This window comes from Eupeodes corollae, chromosome 3, assembly GCF_945859685.1.
Source record: "Eupeodes corollae chromosome 3, idEupCoro1.1, whole genome shotgun sequence".
NCBI lineage: Eukaryota > Metazoa > Arthropoda > Insecta > Diptera > Syrphidae > Eupeodes > Eupeodes corollae.
This window is the reverse complement of record NC_079149.1, coordinates 45,500,937-45,525,751: the sequence shown is the minus strand read 5'-3', so window position 1 is coordinate 45,525,751 and position 24,815 is coordinate 45,500,937. Positions and strand designations below refer to the sequence as shown.

General features: G+C 30.5%; 1 protein-coding gene across 1 annotated transcript in view; it reads left to right on the top strand.

The window, feature by feature from the left end:
* Nucleotides 1-460: 460 nt before the first annotated feature.
* Nucleotides 461-24,815, top strand: part of LOC129950897 (ras-related protein Rap-2a-like) — a 36,523-nt gene continuing 12,168 nt past the window's right edge. Inside the window, exon 1 of the mRNA XM_056062837.1 lies at nt 461-845. The gene's annotated coding sequence lies outside the window, so the exon portion shown is untranslated. The remainder of the gene's footprint in view (nt 846-24,815) is intronic.

The following is a 24,815-nucleotide window of genomic DNA, read 5'->3' as shown; positions in this document are numbered from 1 at the left end:
GTTAAGGGTGGAATAATTTCACATTTCCAAAATAAATAGAGACAAAGTGCAAACAAAAACCAACACTAAAGCTCATCGGATTATAATGATTTGGTCCAACGAAACAAAGTGCCTCCGAAAAATAAAATTGCATCCTTTATACGAGTATATAAACTTATCGTCCCACATATATGTATAGTAGCCGCGTTCCATCCTATTACAAAAGACTTAAAACATCCTCATTTGTACGTACTCCACAAAGGAAGCTCATGGCTTTATTCCTTGTTTACCTACCGCGAGTTAGGTTTGAAGTTTGGTTTTTTTCTACTGATGGATGGAGGTTCTGCAAAACATTTTATGCGCATGTCACCCATCAACAGTTATATGAAGTATCTATCACAAGTCCAAATGTAAGTCCTGATAAAATAACAAAAATTGTTGTGGAGTACGGAAAACTCTAGCATTCGGTTTAATACTTTCGATTCGAACGGTTGACACTGTGCGTGAGTCCTTGGACTGAAAAGTGATTTATCAAAACGAACGAAATTACGTTATTTTTCATAAAAAATTCTTTGCCACATCGCATCAGTTAAACAATCCCTGACGGCAAGCACGGCGGTAGTGTTATATTTTTTCGTAAAGCCATTAATCCAAAATATTCGTACCTTGGAGTGAATTTATACATTTTTTTATATTTATATGGTACAAGTGAAAACCCGGACGAAAGACCATTAAATTTGAAATAAAATTTAAAGGATACCACATTTGAAGACCCTGGAAGCGGTTTACCATACATTCTTATACAAATATAGAAAAGGGTTCGTTTCCTTGATCGTACGTTAAAAAAAAAGAAGAACCAGAACCAAGTGAGTATTATGGAAATTTGGTTAATAAAGAATAAACTAAAATTTTGAGCAAAGTTAGTAACGTCGAGGTATTCATTTTTCAAAACAAGAGTTATAGCAGACAACATCTGCCTACAATTTAGTTGAGACTACTTGTTGAGAGAACCTTGAAAAAATAACATTTCTTTGGAGATAATAAGCTTAGTGATATTTCTTATCCTTCATATAGCATACGAACATAGTTGAGTACAATCCCATATATAAGGGAACCTACTTTCTTTCTTTTTTATGGCCGTCCATTAAACGTGTAGCTGAGGACGTTTAAGAAGTCTATTTTATGACTCCTAGGGTGATAACGGTCAGAAATGCAATAAACTCTTGGCGCCTGACTTGATGGTGATTATGGGATGCTAGGAGGATTGTGATTGTGTTTTGGAATTCCATTGTGAGGTATCTATAGGTACTACATATATATGGGAGTATAAAATAATGAGCTCGTGTTCCTAACAGAGGTTATCCAGGTCTCCACCCCTCCGCATCAATTTTTGTGAGTAACTATCCTACATACACTTGTCCTTACGATCCCATAACTCAAGCTCACACTCAAGTGGAAAAATTGTATGTTTCCATGAAAGGAATTGATGGGCTTCATTTTGTAACCAATATAACAAGAAAATCATATTGTATTATGTGAAAAAATTGTAATGAAACATTCCGAAGCAGTTAGCGATGACGTAGACGCGACCGACACGACACCACGCACGGACGCGACACACGGTAAGGATGTTGAAGACGACGACGACGATGAACGTTGACGATGGAATAAAAATGTTTTCTATGAAAATTCTATTTGCTAATTAGATCGTCCTCACAGATGGTGTAAAAACAATTTATGCTGTTCTGATGCTGCTAGCATTTTTAATTTAATGTTGTAATTAAAAAAGAACGAGAGGGGGTTCGCATTCGTTGAGTGATGTTTTAATAAGTTTTCAAGAATGTGTTTACGTTTAAGAATAATATTAAAAGGTAAGTTACGCGTGTAGGGAATTCTGATTCTGGCAGAAAATAAAACAATTATAACAAATCATAATAAAAAAGGAGGATTATTAAATTAAAATGTTGATTTACATATCCAAACGATGCGATAATGTTGTATACAAATTATGGATTTTTTTTAAAGAGCTTTTTTAAGGAGCTGTAAATTATTTTAATGGGTTTGGTTTATAATTATGGGAAGTAGATTTTTGAACTGATTGTGTTTAGGAGGTTTAAGGGATGGAATTATTCTGATACCTAATTCACAGGAACATTGCAAAAAACGAATGGGTTTCTTAGAAATGATTGTTATTTAGAAGCTTTCATCATTTAAAAGAAAATTGATTTTGAATATTGTCTGTCTGTCTTATATGCTCTAAAATTGTTCACTTGCTAAAGTGCAACTAAAACTATTGAAACGAATAAAAGGAGGCAGGGATCGACCCACACTGATAACTTTTTATTCGTGCACGTCTCGTGATATTTCTAAAAGTTTCGCAAAATATTGATATTAACATTTTGTGTGAGATAAAAAGAAAATTTAGAAATTTAATATCTTTCATTGTTCTCAAGCACTTGCATCTTAAAACATTTTTTTAACAGTTGTTAGGTTCTTGAAGGATTTCGTTTTTTGTAAAATAAAAATGTTAGATAAGATTTTTCTTAAAAATTTATTTAAAGTTGACGACAAGATTTTGCATATAATAAAGTATGTTTGATTTCATTATGTTTTTGTCCGAGAGATTTTTAGTCGACAAACAATTTCAGTTGCATTTTTGAAAAGTTTGCATCTGTTTTAAATTGCGTCGTGTTCACAATAGTATTTTTATAACTTATTTTTTTTTTACAATTCTGAGTAATATTTTTTGAATTAATTTAAAAAAAACTGTCAATCTGATTTTTCTATAAATTTTACTAAATGTTAAAAACAATGTTTTTATAACGTAAAGTTAGTTTCAAATCAATAATTTTGTTCGTTACCAACATATTTTCAAGTCAAAAATTTAGTAATATATTAATTAATTTTCAATGTTTTGCAAACTAAAAACTATCATTTCGAATTTTCTAAACATTTTACGAAATTTCAGAGTTGTTATTCTTTATTCATTATTTTTATGGTAATGCCATTTTTTAAATGAGAAATGTCTTTATTTCGAATTTAACAAAACAGACCGATTACCGATATCTTTAAAATTTCCTAAGCAAATTTAAAAATATTGTTGTATTCACATTGGTCCAACAATTAAAATTTATTCATTTTTGTAGATAAAACACAAATTTACTTTATTTAAATCGCTCCAAGCTTATTTATTGAACACTTTCAATTATTACTTTTCAAACACAGTCTTCATTTTATCGCAGTTCACAATCAATAATGAATCGCTTCGCTTCCTCAAATCGGTTCGAGAAACTACTAGGTTCTTGTAGGCGCTGAATGTTCTCGAAGCGAGTTCTCCTCTTAATCACTAGATGTTGCCCCTTCTAGGTTCTTGTAGGTGCTAAATGTTCTCGAGGCTTTACGAAACGAGTTCTCCTGTTAATCACTAAATGTTGCTCCTTATTCTAAATGTTCAACACAAGTGTTTACTACTACAAATAAAACGGTTGCTACGTACTTATTCTACTATAACACGATATTAGAGTAAAAGAGATAAAGACTGTATCTCACATTATAATATGTTAAATCACACGACTTCGTTGGCCAATTGTGATTACCTCTTCGAGGAATAATATAGGACTTAAACTTTGCTGGCAAAACTACGAACTTTCACTGCAAAATGTACAACGTTTTCGCAGTGAAATAATAAATTCAATGTGTTGTTGAAACGTATATCGTTATAGTTTTAGTAAAGACGTAGTTTTTTGTAGCCAAATGTCAAAAGATGACAGTTTTAAGGAGACAGCTAATTAAATTGCGGCCTATTTAAAATAAAACTTCTTATTGGGAAACCTTATACAAAATATTTATGCAAAAGCTTTTGACACATGTTTTTGTTTATAAAGTATCTTACAATACTAAGGTATGGTAATTCAAAATAAAAATGCACTACTGGGTCCGGGGTCGTACGATCTTGCTCATATACATTCATAGGGTCTGATTCGAAACATTTCTTGTATTTTAAGATTTAAAAATGTAACTGTAGAAAAATGATGTATTATAAAATTTAAACTCCATTTGATTTCTGAAAAAAAATTAATTTTTCAAAGATTTTATTTGAAAATCGTTAGATCTGCTTATTTTTTTAAATCAATTTTGTATATAATTAAGTTTGTTGCCATCTTATTCATGATAACTACTTTTGCCAGGTCTCTTCTACCAGCTCAAGACTTTGCTAAAACACTGTACATATTTACACCTAGTATTAAGGATGTTACTTTTCAATATTAATATTTTATTATTTTAATTTGATTTGTTTTGATTTTCAATTTAATTTTAAAACTATTTACTGCATGAACTTGTGTTTTTTGGAATTATTGGAATAATTCTTATTCAACCATCGAAGTTGCAAGCCAAACATTTGAATATTTTAAGTACAAAATTATCACCCGTTTTTGAGATATCGTATTTCGAAAAAAATGTTGGATATTTTATTAAAAGTCTAAAATAAAAGCAATGACATTTTTGATTATTAAATATTATTAAGAAACTATGCTCGGAAAAATTATTGAAATCCGATGATTAATTCTGAGGAAAACTTGAACTTGAAAGAAAATAAAGGTACTATAGATGGTACCCCCTTGTGGACCGTTACAAAATGTTTTTGTTGTTGAAAGAAACCAAATTAAGCAAAAAATTAAAAAAATCTATACGTACGTTTTTGAGAAAATTCGAATTTTTAATTTTTGGACAAACACATTTGTATAGGGAATATTTTTACTTTTAGTCTTAAAAAATAAAAAAAACGCCTATTGCGAATCGACTTCAATCCTTAAATTCCGAATTCAATGTTAATCGACTTCAAGCTGTAGAAGTGTAGAGGCCAGACAGATGTCATGTTTTATTAAAAGCTCGAGTACGAAAATTTGCCATATATATAGTTTCAATATAAAATATTCTGCCTTTGAAAAGAAGAATAAAGATACAGTATTTTGACTATACAATATTTTGCCCCCAATCTATGGGGTTTTATTCTGCAAGTTGTGTATTCATTTAAAAACTTTATACATCCTTTTATTTGAGTCCGTGTATAAATCTGTTAGCTCTATAGTAAATTCATTAAGATTTTTAAAAACTTCAAAAAGCTTTACTGAGTTTTAAATTTTTTGAAAGCACCTATACTTATGTATAGGATTTTAATTGAATATATTTAAATATTTTTAAAGAATTTAAAACTTTAAATCCAAATTAATTTCCTGATGTTATTTTGTCTTTTTTGTTGTTAACTCTCAAAAATAAAATTTATCACATATACATTACAATCGTGTCTATTTATGCATATGTATGTGGTGTGATAATGTTTTTGGGTATTTTAAAATCAATACAGGTCATATAAAATTAACTCATGTACGAAAAACGGGCTTTAAATCTTTATAAAAAAGGAAAACGTAACGAGATTAAATTCTTAAAATCTATTTTAAATAAAAAGAAGTATTGATAATTCAATATATTGGGTAATGAAGAATTGAAGACTCATTTACTGTCACGTTTTAAAGCTTATTGATAATTTAATTTTGTTTTTTCCCATAATTGAAATGCAATAAGCTTCTTATAAGAAATGAAAGTGAATTTTCGATAATTGTTTTTGTATAGTCCTGCATCCGTTATAAGTGGTACATGACAATTTGGATTTTTTTAAGGAACATTTGTAAGTTACATTGTTTTTTACAGGACTTTTCAGAATTTTAAAGTGTTATATGAAAGCATTTTTCCAAAAAACTACCACATTTAAAATAACAACTGAATATTATTTATTATCAAGCTTTTAAGGGACGAGTTTTATAGCTGGCATTAGTTTTCATCATTGAAACCAATTATTAAAATTTGTTTGACAGATTGGTTATAGCTTTCATTGAAAATTTCTGTCATTGGATACAAATTTCCTGATTGGAATCAAGCATTTTACGATAGAGGCTGGTTATATCTATCATTGAAAATATTAGAATCGATATTTGACGGTGTTTCACTTTGATTAGAAATGAAAATTATATACTGATCGATCGGACATCACACAAAGAAACATTTATTTTTCTCTAAAAATGTATTTTTCTATTTTCCAGCTGATACTTTTATGTTCAAAACTGAAACGAGTCGTTCGACTGATTTGGGTTCCGATTTCACACAATTACAATGATAGATTTCTGTCAGTAAAAATTGTTCGGTGGATTTCAATCAGGACATTTTTTTCAATGACAGACATTTTAAAGGATAGCTATAAACGACCTTTCAATGATAGCTATAATTGACGCCTTAGAGTTGTCCCATTTTCTTTGTATTCCCGTCAGTTTTTCTTTCAATGATCAACGCTAACCTAATATGCTTGATTCCAATAGGAAATGTTTAATTCCAATCATTAAATTTGTGTCCAATGGAACAAAATTTCAATGAAAGCTATGGCCAACCTGTCAAAAAATTTCAATGATTAAACACAATGATGAAAACCAATGATAGCTATAACTGACACCTAAAAAAAGCACATTAGGAATAAAGAAAATTATTTTATAATGTCACAATATTTCTTACAAGGATATAATTTTTGATCTCATTTCGAGAAGAAATATTTGTATTGAAAAGAGTCAATGGGCAGGTTCAATAGCATGATAGACTTCATTTGCAGTCCACTGCAGTTTTGACCAATTAAACTAGTGTCATAAACTTACACCTCGAAAGTTAACTTTATTAACCTCTACTATCAGTTGATTGTAAAAAAAACTACTAAAAACATTATTCTGTACAAAAAAAAAACTTCTGAGGCAAGCTACGAGTTCATTCCGGCTCGTATTTTATATTTAAAACAAATATTACTTATTCCTTTCCCAATTTGACAAGGAACACTTTTACATGAAGTTAATGTTAATTAAATGAATTCCGTTTAGTTCAGTGAATAAATAAATCACATAGTAATAAAGTTGACTTTTTGGTGAATTCAAAATTCATTATAAGCTGTCATTTTGACATAATTGTTCCAGTAAAATTTCCAATAAAGTTAACTTAATTGGAAAGCAATTTCCTGACAGCTGGCCAATCAGATACTAGAAACTTGCCTTAATTTTTAAGTCCCTCTTCTGAACCTGCCCAATTTCCAAATACTGTCTCATTTTCAGCGTATTTTTATTCCGGTTGAGGGATAAGTGTCATTGCAAGCAAAAAACTATAAAAAAAAATAAATTATTAATGTAATGTATAAAAAGCAATGTTGCTAACCGTACTCAATACAAGATGGATTTATCTAGTAAAAAAAGATCTAAAAGTCATAGAATTTATTACCTTCATGCTCCATAAGATATAAAATAAAATCAATATAATCTCAAGCATGGGTTCTGAACATCAGGGTATATAATCAGAAACCACCGAAGCATAGACATTTTGACAATAATCCTAACAATAGAATTTGTTAAGGTAGGTAGTCATGATGATGTTACACTAGATTAATGTACTGGAATAGATAAAAAATGTTAAACAAAATCCCCTTTAAAAAAAAAGGTAAAAGTCTATGGTCTATATGGTGATGGAATTAAAACTTCAAAGGGGTTGGGATAAAGAATGATTTAATTTTTACGATATGCTAGACTTTACAACTTTCATTCACATTTTTTTAAAATCATTCTTACTAGTTTATTTAAAGAAGTTTATAGTTTTGTTCTCTTCTATTTTTATTGTTTCTGTCAAATTCAACTCTGACTAAATTATTTTCCAACACTGCTTCCAGTTTAGCTCAGTTTCAACTGAAATTTAACCTGGTTGTAAAAATATATATTTTATGAAATTAAAACTTCTTATGGAATTCTGTTAAAGTTTTTAAGTATACGAAGATTCTCATTTTCTTCTCATATACTCGTACATATGAAAGAAAATAATAAACTTTGAAAACAAAAGGTGAAAAGGTGAAAACAAGACATCCCACAATGAAAACATAAAAGTTTGTGTAATTTGAATGAAAGAAGTAGTTAAAATCTTTTTTCTTTTCAACTACGTAGTACCTACTTAGATATTACTTTATTTAACATTAAAATTGTCTTAAAATTAAAATTCTTTTTAGAGTCTTTTAAGCAAGAAGATTGACAAAAACAATTAAGTTAAGAAAGTTAAAGTTAATACAAGGTTAACGGTTACATTATTGGTTTATGTTATAAAAGAGAATTTTGCAAAGTTTTGCTTTAGAATACTATAGTAAAATAAATTTGTTTTTATATATTGTTAATAAGGCTAAATTTGAAAGTTTGGTGTCATGTTTCAAAGAAAATTTTCAATCTATGTATAAAAATGAATGCCTAATATTTTCTATTTATTTATGTTAAGACTTTATAACATTAATTGTATTGCTTCTTCAAGAATTCTGAAAAAAACATATCAATCACAAAAGCATACATAATTTACTTGTGCTGATTGGGATATGTCGCAACCTTTTCAACAAAGATACAGTGTTTTACCGTATAAAGCCAGTTTTACACTGTCAACCAATATTTTTGAAAAAAGACAAACAAATTAGTATGCTTTTTGAAAAAGGAGGCCACATTCCTTACCATATTTTTTCTTTAATAAAAGTCATATAAGGCAGATTAAGTTAGGTTAAAGTGGCTGTTCATGATGGAAACGGACAAACTTAGGCTAATTTAATGGCCACACGAATCTTGAGGCTTCCTCCTTATCTCAATGAAACCAGTTAATCGTTAAAGAAGAATTCTCCTTGGTAATTCTTGCGTTGTTGAGCTAGAGCAAGGTGAAGAACTGATTCCTTGACCATACAGCTTCTGCAAAAGTCATTTGAGAATAGTCGCGTGGCGTGCTTTCCTATTAGACAGTGTTCAGTCATGACACCTATTATCGAGCTTATATGCGATTTGCTTAAAGATAGCAAGCACCTTGAACGTTTTAAATCCAGTGTTGGCCAGATGTTTCTTGTGACTTGACACGGGGTAATGTTGTTCCACCTGGTGTTTGCTTTCTTCATAGTGTCGTGTATTAACAACAGTTTGCAAGTAGCGATTGGTATGCCAGTATGAGCCAAACGTGGTAGGATGGGCTGTACAGTACTGTTCCTGGCGAGTTTATCTGCATTACAGTAACCTGGAGTGTCTCTATGGCCCGGCACCCAGCAAAGGTGAATATTAAACTATTGTGCCATCTCCATTAAAGATGATCGACAGCTATGTTATAGAGTTTGTAGAGACAGAGTTCAGTGATTTGATAGCAGCCTGACTATCTGAGAAAATACGGATGTCAGATGTTGATATCACGTTTTCTTTAAGCCAGGACAAGACTTCTTTTATCGCCAAAAGTTCCACATAGAACTCGCTAGAATCAGTCGTTCAGAGTACGCACCTCCACCAACATCTTCTTTTGTTTTTGAAACATTTATTTCTGTATAAACATGGATTGGCTCATCTTCAAGGAATGTCTTATCCTCCCAGAAAGGTCTGGGAGGTATAGCAATCTGGAGGGTGGTGTAGTCTATGTGCTTTGGAATTGGTTTTAAATACCTATAAGAACTACGGAGTGGCCAATGTTGTTTTAAGCCCACTGCGACGAAGCTTTGAGGCGAATAGCAGAACTAGCAGCTATTTGTTTGCTAAATATGTCAAGAGGCGTTAGGTAGAGTAAGGTGTCCAGTGCCGCAGATTGGATCGTTTGATGTGATCCGCTTATACATAGGCAAGCTGAGCGTTGGACTTAATTTATACGAGTATTATGTGGGATTGGCCAAACCTCGACACATCACCCTACTCCAACAGACGAACGAGACAGAACCGACTACTTAACAAACGGACAGACATAACAAAAGAGAACTAGCGTCCCTTCTATTTATATCCTCTCACATTTTGTATATAGCGTCAGCAAGATAGAATATAAAGAATCGTCACGCATTCACAATCCATCCGCCAAGAGGATCAGTTGTCTCGAAGTTTTGCTAGAATTAATTAAAGAACTATTTATTTCTTTAAATATAAATAAGTGTTTTATTAAGAAAGTAAAGATGCCCTAGACAGAAGGAGCTTGAATCCCACATTTATGTATTTCACTTGAAAAAATAATATTTTTAAAATATATTGACATTAAACAAGGGTTTAAAATAATAATTATCCGCTTTACTGAAGGCAACCTTAAATATTTACTTAGATAAGACACACTTTACGGTTTATTTTGAAATATTTGCTAAAAAAACCTAACCTAAGTACCTATTACATTATTATATATGAATATATTTTTTTTTAAACTTTTAGTCATCTAAAGTCATTCTTCCTTTTATATTCTTAAGCTTATGGTTTGTGAAATAAATTAATTGGTGAATATTTTTCAAGGTAGCTTAATGTTTATTAAACAAAGTGTTATTTTAAATAACCAAATATAAAACTTAAACATCCTGCATGTCTTAACGCCTACCCAAACCTTGGCAACATCATTTTGTTCTTATTCGATATTATACACACATGTATGTACCAGAGGCGTATCTAGACTTTTAGTCATTGAAGGGGGGGAAGTTGGGTCACACACTTATCATCAAATCTAATCGAAATTAAATTATGCTAATACTTAAATGAAATTATACGTATATAATATAATCCTAACCTCATGCAAATTTACAACTTCTTACTTTAAAAGAATTTTAATAGTTTTTTTTTTTAAATATGCTCCTGTGATGAGTTTTGAGACTATGTATGTATATTAAACTCATATGCTTTTGTATAGTTTTGGAAAACCAATTTTAGAGTCAAGGTCAAGAAGTTTGTAAAAAATCAATTAAAAAGTGCTGAAGATCTACATATCTACAAATTTTAAGTTCTTGTGTGACGCTTTCAATCATATTTTACCAAAAAAAGAGCTAACAAATTTTTCGGCTTTTCGGAGCCATTCCGTTTTGTATGTGAAACAATTTCTACAAGACCTAAGATTAAAAAAAAGAAAACAATTTAAACAAAACGTCATCAGTATGATAAGTCTATTTTATTGCATTTAAAATGGTCTTATTTTAAATGCCATATAGTCAGCTTTTGTCAATCAAAAATATCCTACATTATCGTAGAAGAAATATATTCGAAAATATTCAGTTAAAATTTCAAGTCAAATTAAAAAATCTAATTTCATGCCCCTAAAAACAAAAATTAAGTTTTAGATAAGTTTAAAGAACTTCAATGTCCCTAATATTATGACGGAAAAGAATCAACTTTACTTTTTAGATTCTATATACTTTTTAGTTTAAAAAATATATCACACCCTCTCCCCCTCCATTCGGTCCGCCACTGTTATGTACCTACTAATTACCACTTGAATTCAGCCTCCAGTTGTCAATTAAACATTGTAACATCTTCAAAATGCCACCTATTTTAATTACATTTAATTAATGGTTTGCGGCTTTACGAAATTATATTTAACATGTTCCTTTTACATTTGTATATCGTAAAGCTACAATTTCTCTTTCCTTTATTAAAGACAGATGTTTCATACCGTGTGTCGTTTAACATTTTAACTAGAACAATATTGATGAAAAACCTGGAGGTTTTGGTTCTTATATACTCGTTCTAAGAGTACACAATAAATCCTCTCAAACTTTTCTGCCTTCTAATTTACACACTCACCTTCCGGTTGATTTATGCGAAAAGTGAAATTTCACTTCACTTTGTTGATGGAACCATCCTTAATTTTGATCCTTATATAAAATTATGTATTGTATACGTCAATAGGCATTGGACATGGTCATGTCTTATTGTTTATTTGTTGTACTTTAATTTCACCAAAAATACTTAACCTTGATTGAGGATTTTAGATGTCTTCGCAACCTAAAATCCTTATACCCTAACTGCCGTTACTATAACAAATTGTGAAGCCAAGAGGAGGATATAAATTAATTTATTGGGTCGATGAAATCAACTTTCAGTGTAATGAAAAGGTTTTGTGTAGAATTTAACTAAAATATTTGTTTGTGTGTTTCAAATGAAATAATAGTATATATATTTATGTAGGTATGTAAGATACATAGGTTATAATTTGAAGCTTAGGAAAACCCTAATTATTCCATGGAAACAAGGGTTTATTTTATCTCCTTCTGGAAGCATAACTTTGCTCCTTCTCTGAAATACGAAAAATTGTAAATTAATTTGAGAGATTTTATTGCATTCTAAGTGAAGATGACCTTTAAGGATCCATCGCACTCTGGTGTCTACCCAACCAAGGCAATGGGACTAAGGGGGTCTTATTAAAGGTGTTTTGTCAATAAACTTATCTTGTGGAATATAATAAATACGAATTTTATATACATATATATTCATTCTCTTTTATAACACCCTAAACCCACATCGTATTTGACATTTGAATAATTTTTCTGAACAATAAATTCGAATAATTGTACAAACATTCGAATCTGGCAGTAATTTTATTCATGACAGGATATTATGTATGTACATATGTACATATGTATGTATGTAGGTACCTCTGTTATGTACATATATTATGTAGATGTACATATACATCATATATTTGTACATGTGTACAATTGAATTTGGGGTAGACTTTCGTAAACTCAGTTACATATAAATTAATGACAAGGTTACCTATTCAATTTCAGCAATGAATTACAAATGATATATAAAAAGAAAACAATAAATTATTTTGACTTGCTGAAATAAATCTTAAAATAATATCGAGACAAGACAGCGATATATGAACATTAAATAAATATGTAGATGTACATATGTACCTTTGTAACTTTTGTTTTTTTTTCTTGAGTGTAGAAGAACAAAATTTAATTCATTGTTGTACCGGGTGTTTTTTAAGACCTAAAGAACCTTCTATTACTATAATCCAGTAGATACATTTTATGACATTTATTTTTAAATATGATTTCTGTTATGTCTGTTGTCCACTTGATCAGTCCAATATTTCACTACTTCCAATAGTTTACTAGTTAGCACCTTCTATGACAAGTTTCACCATTCTTGAGGGAACTAATGTGTGTTCAGACCGAAAAAACATTTCAGAAACTTAAAAAAATATTTCAGGATCAGAGAAACATTTTTGAAATATTTTCTCTAGTCTGAAAGAAGCATTTTAAAAATGTGTCTCAAAGCTTCGATACCAAAAGAAACAAATAAGAAACATTTCTTAAATGTATTTAAACTAATTGGAAACATTTCATAAACGCTTTTTATATAATGTTTCCTGAAATATTTCTTTAGTGTAGACACAAATATTCGAAAAAATCTGTCAGTCCAGCTCGATAGCGCTCGTCGTTCATCGCAACGGCCATATTTCGAAAGAATAAGGACCGATGATGCTGTCAGTACGTGTACCACATCAAAGAGTCAGTTTTAAAGACTTGATCACTGTCTTTGTTTCAAATACCAAAAGTTGGTATATTGACTGCACGAAGATTCATTATGTATTTCCCAACCTTACTGAGCAGAAATGTCAACACTGATTGACATTCTCAAAACATAGACAACAACTATCCAACATTTTCATGCAACCAAGAAAACGCCCTTTATTTCTTTTTACATTTAATTTTTTTTTTGAAAAACAATCTATAAGAAATAAAATTAATTATATCAAGGTTTGTAAATTGATTGAATTTAGTGTTGTTTCTAAGAAGAAAATAATATGTATGTAATAATCTGACTGCAAGGAATTTGAAACTCGTGTAATTTAAAAGAGTCTATCTTACTGTACAGGTAATAATATTATATACGTATTATTATATGTAAATATACATACGTGTCCACGTAGTATTTTTCTTGAAAGTTAAATTTAAAAATCGGTGGAATTATAGTTAAGTTGATTTAACCTTAAACCTTTATCACATGTACCTCAACCTACAGCACCGTTTGAAGCATTTTTCATCAATTTTTTTTTTTTTTAAGTTTAACTTTGTTTTTCACGATTATGTTAGAAAACCATCGGTTTGAGGTTATATAAAGCTGAAATTTTGTTTTCTTTTTCGGTTTATTTTCTTAGATTTAAAAATATTTGCAAGATTTTTGATAATATTTTTTAAAGTCACATTAAAATGTCCCAAAATACAATCGATTTTGGTTTGTAAATAATTTAATAATTTAAAATAATGCATTTGAAAAAATGTAACTACATTCTGCTTCAAATGAATATTCATATGTCCAATATATTGATGGTACATTTTTTACACTTTTTTATCAGATTCGTTCAAGTTCAAGAATCGCTATTTGAAATAATAAACAATATTTATGGTGAAGAAACTAGCTAAGAATTTTAGCGGTTTTGTTTATTTTTTGTCATGTTGCTTGAGGTCGAAAACCTGAATTATTTTTAAGATCAAATTCATAACCACTTAGAACAAAAATTGGATCTATCAGATTTAAGGAAACGGGTCTTTCTGCTAGAAGACAAGACTACTTGACTAAAAAGTAGTACAATAGATTTAATTGTTTTAAAATATGTCAAAAACCATTTTAGGATTGACTTTTTAACTTCCTATATGAAGTTTTTGTAATGGGTCCGATTTGTCAAATTGAAAATGATGCCATTTCTCGACGTTTCAAGTCCCTAGAGACGAAATAAAAGATTTTTAGAAAGATGTTTGTGCGTGCGTGTGTGCGTACGTTCGCGACGTTTTTTTCGTCGTCCATAGCTCAAGAACCAGAAGAGATATCGGCTTCAAACAAAATTTTTGTATACAGATAATAATGCAGAAAGAGCTCTCAAGAAAATTACGTGGTATTTTTTGTTTACCATAGCAGTTTAAAAAAAAGTGAACGTTTTGGGTTAACCCTAAATTTCTCACGAAAAAAATTAAATTAACGTTTTTTTATAAATCGAAAAAAACTAAAAAAATTGTCACCTCGAAAATTTTGCAAATAAAAAATGATTTCATCTCCAAATCATTTGTTTGCAACAAAAAAAACTGTAAAATTTTGAGACAAATCAAATTGACAGTTTTGTTTATAAAAAAAACATTACTCTAAGTTGGTAAAAATTGATTTTCGACTCAAATATCTTTTCAAAAATATGAGATTATGGCTTTCAACTAATTTTATCTTTTAAGAAATATTGTTTTCTGCATTTGGAACAATGTTGTGAAAATTCGAATTAAACTAAACAAAAAAATTAATAAAAGTTGGTAAAAATTGATTTTCGACTCAAATATCTTTTCAAAACTTTGAGATATTGGCTTTTAACTACTTTTAACTTTTAAAAAAGCATTGTTGTCAATATTCAGTAAAATTTTGAGAAAAACCGAATTGACAATTTTTTACAAAAAAAAATTACTCAAAGTTGGTAAAAATTGATTTCCGACTCAAATATGTTTCAAAGCTTTAAGATATCGGCTTTAAACTAATTTTGTCTTATAAGAAATATTGGTTTCCACATTCGGACAAATTTTGAGAAAAAGCGAATTGACAGTTTTCTTACAAAAAATAAAAATTTAAACAAAAAAAGAATAAAAGTTTTTAAAAATTGATCTTCGACTCGAATATCTTTTCAAAACTTTGAGACTAATTTTGTCTTTTAAAAAATATTGTTGTCAACATTCAGTAAAATTTTAAGAAAAATTTAATTGACAGTTTTTTGCAAAAAATAAAAACCTAATACTAAAACTTGGTAAAAATTGACTTTCGACTCAAATAGCTTTTCAAAAATTTAAAATACTGTCTTAAAATTTTTTTTGTTTCACAAAAAATATGGTTTTCGATATTCAGTAGTTTTTTTTTAAATCCAACAAAAAATAGTATGAACATTTGATAAAAATTGATGTTCGGTCCTTTATATCTCAAATTTATTGCATTCATTCAATTTGTAAAAATATAAAAAATGCTTCTAAAATTAGTAAAAATTTGTTTTTGACTAAAAATTTATTTAACAAGACTAAACTATTTCTTGATATCAAAAATATTGTTGGTAATTTAAAATTTTGTAAGAATAATTTAACTGACAATTTTGTTAACCCACAAACTTTTAAGCAAGACAAATCGACAGACGGGATGGGAAGTTGTCAGTGTGGTTCGCTTCCCAGCCTCTTTTCTGTTTAAGCTTTATCAATAATTGACAAGGACATTGACAACTAAAATAAATTGTTATCAATATTGAAACTTTTTGAAAATTATGTCTTTTTTTCTGCTGTTTTTAATTTTGTGTTGTCGTTGTTTTCCAATCTTTGAATTTGTATGTCAACTGAAATTTCTGTAAATGTGCCCCCGACTAACACTTGAATATACAGATAGATCTTCTCGCTCCAGAGTTATGAGATACCTTATAAGTTATAACAAATCGTGTATTGTTGTTATCTTAGTATTAAATCGTAGATTTTTTGTGAATAACCTATTTTAGCTAATTTTTGAACAACTGTATTTTGAAAAACTCTTGGGTCTACAGACACATGTTGTAGGCGCATATCTTAGTTAATTTATTTTCATCATAACATAACATCGTAACATAATTCTATTGAAAAAAATTATTCTTCAGGATGAACAACAACAATAAGTGAAAGCGATAATTGATTAGGTGAACATCATAAACAAGTTACCAAAAAGTCAGAAATACATGATGGAATGCAAGGTTTCCTTCTTTTCAAATGGCAAAGTTACTGGACCACAAAAATTATCTTGGTTTTATTCCATTTCAAAGTTCTATACCTCTAAGAAAGCAGCCTACATTTTTTGAATGGAATGCAATTTTCAAAATAAAGTTATTGCCATTTTAAAGCAACATTTCTTAATACAGCGTAAGAGAAATTAACTATAACTAATTATGTACTTAAAAATGCCACCAACGTGACAGAATACAATCGATTCTGTGTATTACAACGTGGCGGTGAAACGCGGCCTTAAAATGCGTCCTGTGTGCCGAAGCCCTTAGTTATGCATACTATTTTAAACATTATAGCACTTCATAAGTTTTTATTGTAAGTTCTTGAAAAGGTATATGAACTATAAAGTAGGTCAAAACATCGTTCATATTGTTTGTCGATTAAAAAAGAACTTAAGAACTTGATGCATATGAGTCTTTATGAACTTCATCTCCAGCCAATAAGAAAATTTAATTATACACATATGTAAATGTAATTACAAAAATTTTCGTTGTGCATTGTGTTAGAAAAAATAACATTTTCTCATATCTCACATCATTGGACAGAAAATTATAATAAATTCTTGTCCATTTTCCATTGAATTACACATAATCTGATTAACTATGATGGTTTCTTGTAAAAGAATAAACTCGTAGTCATATAATGTCCTTGCCTTTGTAAGCTTTTGGTTTCAGTTTATTAAAAAGGTGTACTTAGCAAGTTACACAATATTCGGTACATACTTTGTTAGATTGGGATGAAAATTCTTCTTTGAGTTTTCTTCTTTTATGGAAAACAAATTTCTTTAATGTTTTTCCTTTTATTGTTCTTGACCTCGTCAACTTGTTTTTCAAGTATACGAACAGATGTACTAGATATGATTCTTTTTTATTTATTTTTTTTGGGGGAAACACAATTCCTCAGAAACAAAGTATTTGTGGAAGGGAGCTTTTAAAAAATTCTATGAAATCGGTACAAATACTTTTGCTGTAACAATATGACGATTTTCCTTGAATTTTGTGTTTTAAACTATAAACTACATACTTATGTAAGTCAGTAACATTTAGTACTGAGAACAAGGATAATGTTTATGTTTTGAAATATTGAATTTGAGGAATTTTATACATAATGCAATCATGCTGTGAGTGCAATAGCGGTCTAATTGCATTTTTATCGAAATTCGATTTATTGCGACGAATTAAATTTGTATCTAATAACCAACGTTTTTTAAATTTATTTAATTTGTAATCATGCTTGACACAAATAAATTAAAAATTTTGGTCTAGTGGCTAATCTCCCACTAGAAGACTGCTTTGAGTTCACAAACTAGATTTAATTGTTTGGAACTTGAAATTAAGCCAAATATTGTACTTTTTGCTGCTGGCAGATTACACTATGGAGTGAATTAAACATGGATCCTAAGTCTAACAATTCCCAGTGTGAATGCAAATTTTGATTTTAACGTAACTAAAACTTTATAAAAATGGAGATACATATGCAAATGTAGAATACCCCATCGAGAAATTCATGACACTAGTGACACCAGTATAATCGATAAATTCGAAGCATCAGCAACACATGCAGTTAAACCAGTTTTCCAATAAGGACTTGGCAATCTTGAATTGAATATGTGAACGCATTCATCACTTATCATCGAAATGACATTCACAAAACTTAGCATTTTCTTCATAATAGAGTACACGAATGAACAACGTCTTCAAATTATAAAAATGTTTTACCCAAATTCGGAGCCGGTATTACGATGGTGCACAGGCCTTACATAATACCAGTAATGCTTCCATTCTCTCGAGATTTTTACAATTGCTTGCGTAGTCGTTTTATTTAATCGCGTAATGCGAAATGTTGCTACTAATGAAACACCATTTTTATAGTAAGTGTTGCTAATTTTACACATTCACACTTTATCCGGGTACCTTTTTGTTAGTGTTTTACGTGTAAAATGACAGCTGATCACAAACAGCTGAGATGTCAAAAAAGTAATTTAAAGGTATCCAAGAATTTCTGGGGTATGTAGGTATCTGACAGAACATCTGATTCAACACATGGTTGGATTCGGCTTTTTGTATTTGTTGGTAAACAAAAAGATACAAACTGTTAGTTGAGCAATGAACATAGGCTCCGAGCAATGAACATATCACTTGGAGAATTTCACTGAATGCAAAATGAGCAGAACTCTTAGCTAAATTGAACCTGTCTCCAACAGTTTATTCTCCAAGTTAAAAGTTCTTTTATTTTGCTGCACTTTGTGCAAGAGATCCTGAAAATTTGAAATCGTTAATAAGCAATTCATTATAGATATCAAGACTAGTTCGTTTACATTTTATTGGCTAATCTAGTTGATGGTGCCCCTTGAATGGTTTTTAAAGAAGCGTTGGATTACCAAACGGATATATCATGCAAAAAAAGTTCTTGCGTTGGTCCCACCATTGACCTAAAACTTTATCTACTGTGAGCAAACCAACTCAAAATCTTACCGCCAAGTAACTTCTGCTCATTTGGAAATGAGATCGAAATTCTTCCAAACTATGTCTAGGTATTGTCACTTCATAATAGTCGTCGTTTCTGTTAGGATAGTTTTCTGTTAAACTTAAATCGTTTAAAACCGGAGATTTCGAAAGTAAATTATTAATCGTATAGAATTCCTTAGAATTAAGCCCAGAGGAAATTTAACATAGATAACAGTTTAAGGTTATCTCTTATTTATTAAATTGCTACACACCTATTAATTATCCATTAAATGTATTATCTTACAACAATTTTGACGTCGAAGCTTAAATGTTTCTCTGCTTTTTGTGAACAGCTGAAAGCTGTTTTTATTTTTTGGCAGCTATCTCAATACAGCTATCTAACTCGTTCAACAAGGTATCTAAAAATCCACCTATCCAAGATACCCTATCCAACACGAGATTGAGCGCAACTTATGAATATTATGACGCTTCAAATGACAGTTGAATTTGATAGTTGTCAAATGCCAGGGTTGCCAACGTGAAATCACGAAATTAATTTATATGACATAACTATTACACACAATTTTTAAACCAAAAAAAAGAACTAAAAAACATTATTTTTATAAAAAAAATTAAAACAAAGTAAAATTAAGAAAATAAAATCCTTTTTGCGCATTTTAAGACAGAAATAAAATTCAGAATCCTAAAATTTAGTGCTAGTAAAAATATTTATTTATTTTTAAGGTATTATAGGTTGACAGCACTATACTATAAACATATATTTACGACGCCCCAGGTTATACACAACAACTTATTTTTTTTGTAAGTTTTAGCAATAAATATTACTCATACGCTTAAGTTATCCTTGTTCATATACGAAGTAAGCCATAATTTATTATGATTATAACAATAAATCATTAATTTGAGTAGAAAATATAATAAATATCATCTTTCTAGTTGAATTTATTCACAGCATTGGCATGCCTAGCCCTTATTCCATTTCATAATTCGATGGTGGAATATAAACACCTTCTTCTACATTCTTGTCATCTCCGAAAAGAAACCTTTTTTTAGATTAAGTTAGATCATATTTAAGAAAAAATGTTTGTTAATAAATATGTCCTAAGTTACTTTGTTTAATGTTTTTTTTTAAGAAATACCTAAGCTCCTTAGTCCTTACCTACTACTTCTTGAGATTATTTATCTTTTCGTGTTCGTTCGATACGATATTAAGTTGAAATAAATAAAAAAAACAGAGTGACACAAATTTAGCAAATTTAACTTTCGAAATGCTTGAATTGCTCATAAATGGAAGTGACTATAAATTTGAGTCTTGTTAAAGTATTCAGACAAATATAAAAGGAACGGGTTTAAGAAAGTGTTTCGTACATTTAAGATTTGAATAGCTTATTGTAAGATTATAGTAAACACACAGTTTAACCCCCAAAAACAATATTTAACCTATTTCAAAAACCTAGACGTTTGATATGTCGAAAAGTTACAATCAATCAATACAGTGAAGTTGATTTGTGCAGAAAATGTTTCGTTTAAGCCAGAACCTGTCAAAAATATTTAGAAAACAGAAGAAGTAAATTTATTGAACAAGGATCCTTAACACTTTTTTAAAAAAAAATGTTGTTTTTTGTTTTATTATATTTTATTAAAGTAAATGTCAACATGAAGTTTACAAAGAATTGATCACCTTTACTTCAGCCGTTTTTTTTCAAATAATAAAAACACATTTCAGGTGGAATGAGCATTAGGAGAGGGAGACAAGGTTTGAAAGGAGGTATCGGTGCCCTTTGGTTTTGAACTCCTTAATTTTGAAATGACTGGAAAGGATTGTGGGGAAAAGCATTCCACATTGACGTAGTATGGCTAAATAAACAAAATTCTGCTCTTGACTTGACAGTACGATCGAAGTTGGACTGGAGGTTATACAGATGATCAATCCTGGAAGAAATGCAGATATTTTTCTAGAGCATAATCCGTTAACAGTAAAAAAGAGTGGGACAAGAAACTTTATGACAGTGTTCAAGTAACGTAAATGATTCAACGATGATATTATTACCAATCAATTTGAATATTCTATGTTCACAACATTCAATATTGCCAAACAGACTGTAGTAAGTTGCACGAGCACAAGCCTTGATAATGGAGGTAAACTCATGCTTTGAACGAAAGGGAAGAAAAGCGTTTTACATCGATTTAGGAAACCTAAACATTTTGAGGCTTTTTTGGCGACATTTCGTATGTGATTCTTCCGCAAAAGGTGGTCAGAGATATACATTCCGAGAATTTTGGAGTTTTTAGTCTCCTTGATGCAAGTGGCAGTCATAGATAGTGGCAAAGGTGGTAAATTATGTTTTAACGACAATAAGCAACATTGAATTTTTGACGCATTAAATAGTATGTTGTGCTCGCACTCAAGGACCTATTAATATCCTAACAAACACAGTGCGATCAATTAGAACAGGAGGATAGTCTAAAAAAGGAGATACCAATGCACATTGGTCTTGAATGTCTGCACGCCTGTTTAAGTATTTCACATTCATGTATTGCGACTTAAAAAAAATTATTAACAGTGTGTCCAAAATTGGGCTTAAAGGTAAACTGATGGGTTTTCCTAGAAGGACGGGTATTACAATCGAATTGTTTAAAGGGAGGAATGCAAATAGAGCTATTTCACTAGAGCATTGCTTATACAAATATCGATAAAACAATGATAGGCATGATTCCCCATTTAAAAATGCTGTTTAGGTCAGAATATAATATACTTATCACATCGGGACTTTCATAGAAGTACCCGTGGCATGATGGTTAGTGCGTTGGACTTTCATGCGAGAGGGTTCGATCCCTGCCTGTGCCACTTAAGGTTTTATTCACGGGAACTGCCTCTTGCGAGGAATTGACAAATTCTCCAAGAGTAATTCTTGTCATGAAAAACTGCTTTCTCAAATTAGCCGTTCGGTACTCAAACACAGGAATGGTTGAGAGTTGTAAGTCACTAGGCCCTGGTTCTTTACGGACTGTTGCGCTACCTAATTTATTTATTTTTACTTTCATAGTTTAACATTTACCAATATAAGGGTATTCAGCCATTTGATCTGACATTGACTTAAAAAGATGTTTAAGTGAAAATCTTAGAAAAATTTTGTTGATATTAGACAAAAATTAAACTTCAATCAATCCGCAGTATTAGAATTATTTGGCCAATTGTAAGCAGACAAATAACGAAATTATAAAACAGAGAGCTTCAGGGTATCTCGAGAGCGATCTCGCAAGTGGATATAGTCTAGAGAGTAGCTCGCGGAGAGTTAAGTTACTGCTCTCGACATTCTTTCTTTTTGAAAGTCACTCGCAAGTGGACTCATGTGTTTACCACTATCCGAGATTAGCTCGCGGAATACCAACACAGTTCGTTTTTTGCGAGTAGCTGTGGAGAGTAAACATGGAAAAGCAATGGAAACTATGTCTTTCGTTCATGTAGATTTGATTTGAAAATACATTTTTTTTGTTTTTCCTTTAAAAACATGTCTTTTAAATTTTTTAAAATTGCTCCTAAGACGTCTCTTACAATTCTTCCTACGGAATCCGAAAAAGGTACTCAAGGCAGCCGTATGAATTATCTGCACAGATTATACAATTAACTTTTAGTTTTTCCTTCGAAAATGATTTGCGATTCATACGCTCACCGGATGCTAAAAACCTAAGTGTTACCAGTATAGGCTCGCGTACTGGATTGACTTCCCTATGGGTATCTTTTTTTAAAAATTATGCGTCCAACGTTTTGTATCAAAAATTTAAGTTCACTAACTGAAAAACAGCAAAAATTTCGAAACTGTTGAGGATCTTCAATTTGAAGCTCACCGAATTGGTTACGACGATCTACTCACGGTTTGACCCAACATTTTTTTTATTTTTTAAGAACAGTGCCTATAAATAAAATAGCTGTAACCCTTCGCTTGTACATGGCCAACTGATAATATGCTTGCAAAAGAAATCTATTAAGTGGACACGATTATGAGAGTTCCTCAGCAAGAAAACTCTCAATATTCTAGAATTTGGCTCTCAAATGGACAGTCTTCCGAGAGTTGTTCTCGATATTTAACTAGCAGACATTTTTTGGAATTCCGTTTGCATTATTTTTGTTCAAAATTTGCATTTAATTGCATTTCAGAATTAATTGCATTCAATTATTCTTTGTTTGTCCTTCCACTCCTACAAATTTAAATAATCTATTAATTACAAACAAATATTGTAAATTAAGTCAAACTTATTAGTTTTTACTTCCATTTTAACAAGGAGATGTACAACCCATTAATAGGAAAATCCGCAACATTTCATATGCCGATTTGAATTCTATGAAATGAATGTGTTCACGTGAAAAACAGAATTCTGCGCCGTATTACCGACGTTACAGACTTTAATACGAAATGAAGAGCTCTAAAACCATTCTCCCCGATAAATAGCAGAATAAGTCTCTAAATCACTTAAACATATTTATCCTTATCTATTTTAAGATATTTTATTTTGAAAATTAATCCTCTCTGTGACACTTTTGTCTCGTGTCCAAGAACACCTACGTGTCTATCCACACACGTTTCGTTTGGTTCACTTGATGCACGAACACGAGCAACTTTTTGACACACTACTGCACCTCACAACGTTTATAAACTTTTAAAATCTTTTAACTTTTTCCTTAGATAAAGTTCTCATTCATCATAAAACTGTATGAAGATTTATTATTATTATTATTTGTCCTAAAATGATTGATATACAAACTATATCCTCCTTTATACAAACCAAATATAGAAGAAGTTAAAAATCCTTTTTTTACATGCCATGCGTTCCTTTTTTCCTTATCCTCATACTGTATCAGATGCAATGAACGTAAAGTAATCCTAAACACGTGCAGTGAACGGTGGTGATGATGGCAAACCATTAATGATATAAACCACTTCACTACAATACACTCTCACACGTTCCCAGGATGATATGACGACGACAACAAGAACTAGGACGACACAACGTTAGAATACAGATCACATGTTATCATCACATAATAATATAGGAACTACTAATCTGTGTAATCTGACATGGGTTTGGGTTATAATTTATATTTAAGCAAAAACTCTCAATTAGTGGGTAACTATAATCCTAAATCCAACAATCACGAGTCTGTGGGATTGTGGGTAAAATCTCCAAGGAAATTCCGTTATGAATTATTGATTGTTATTATATATGATATGTGTAAGTATATGTGATATTGGTGATGATGCATCGTTTGATTCCGCTCCCACTTGACGCATAATCAAATCGATGAATTCAATGCTATAAATGAAACATGGATTTATTAACAAACCTATTGTGAAGCCAACACGAAAAAGAAAAAAAAAAACAAAAATGGAGGCACAAGCGGAAGTGTGAATATACAATTCCTAAAACGCCTTCAACAAATTTGTTAAGTTCATTTTTTTTTATTCAAAAAGCAATAGGACTTCATGTTATTCCTGTTTATACTTTTTAATGCAACATCCTAGTTCGTTATTTGATACGTAGCGTAAACATATCCACTCTACCCATACTAACGTAGTTATTTATTGGAAAAACGATAAACTCTGTCACGTTCTGGGACACGGTACATGCAGTTTATGGTCACATGATTGATTAAATAACTCGATTGGAGGATGCGTTAAATTGGACAATTTGTAATCTATAGTCCACTTTGATGTGATGAAATTGAATAGGAGGTGATGTTTCTTCTTTTTTTCGGTCGAATTGAAATTGACCTTCATAAA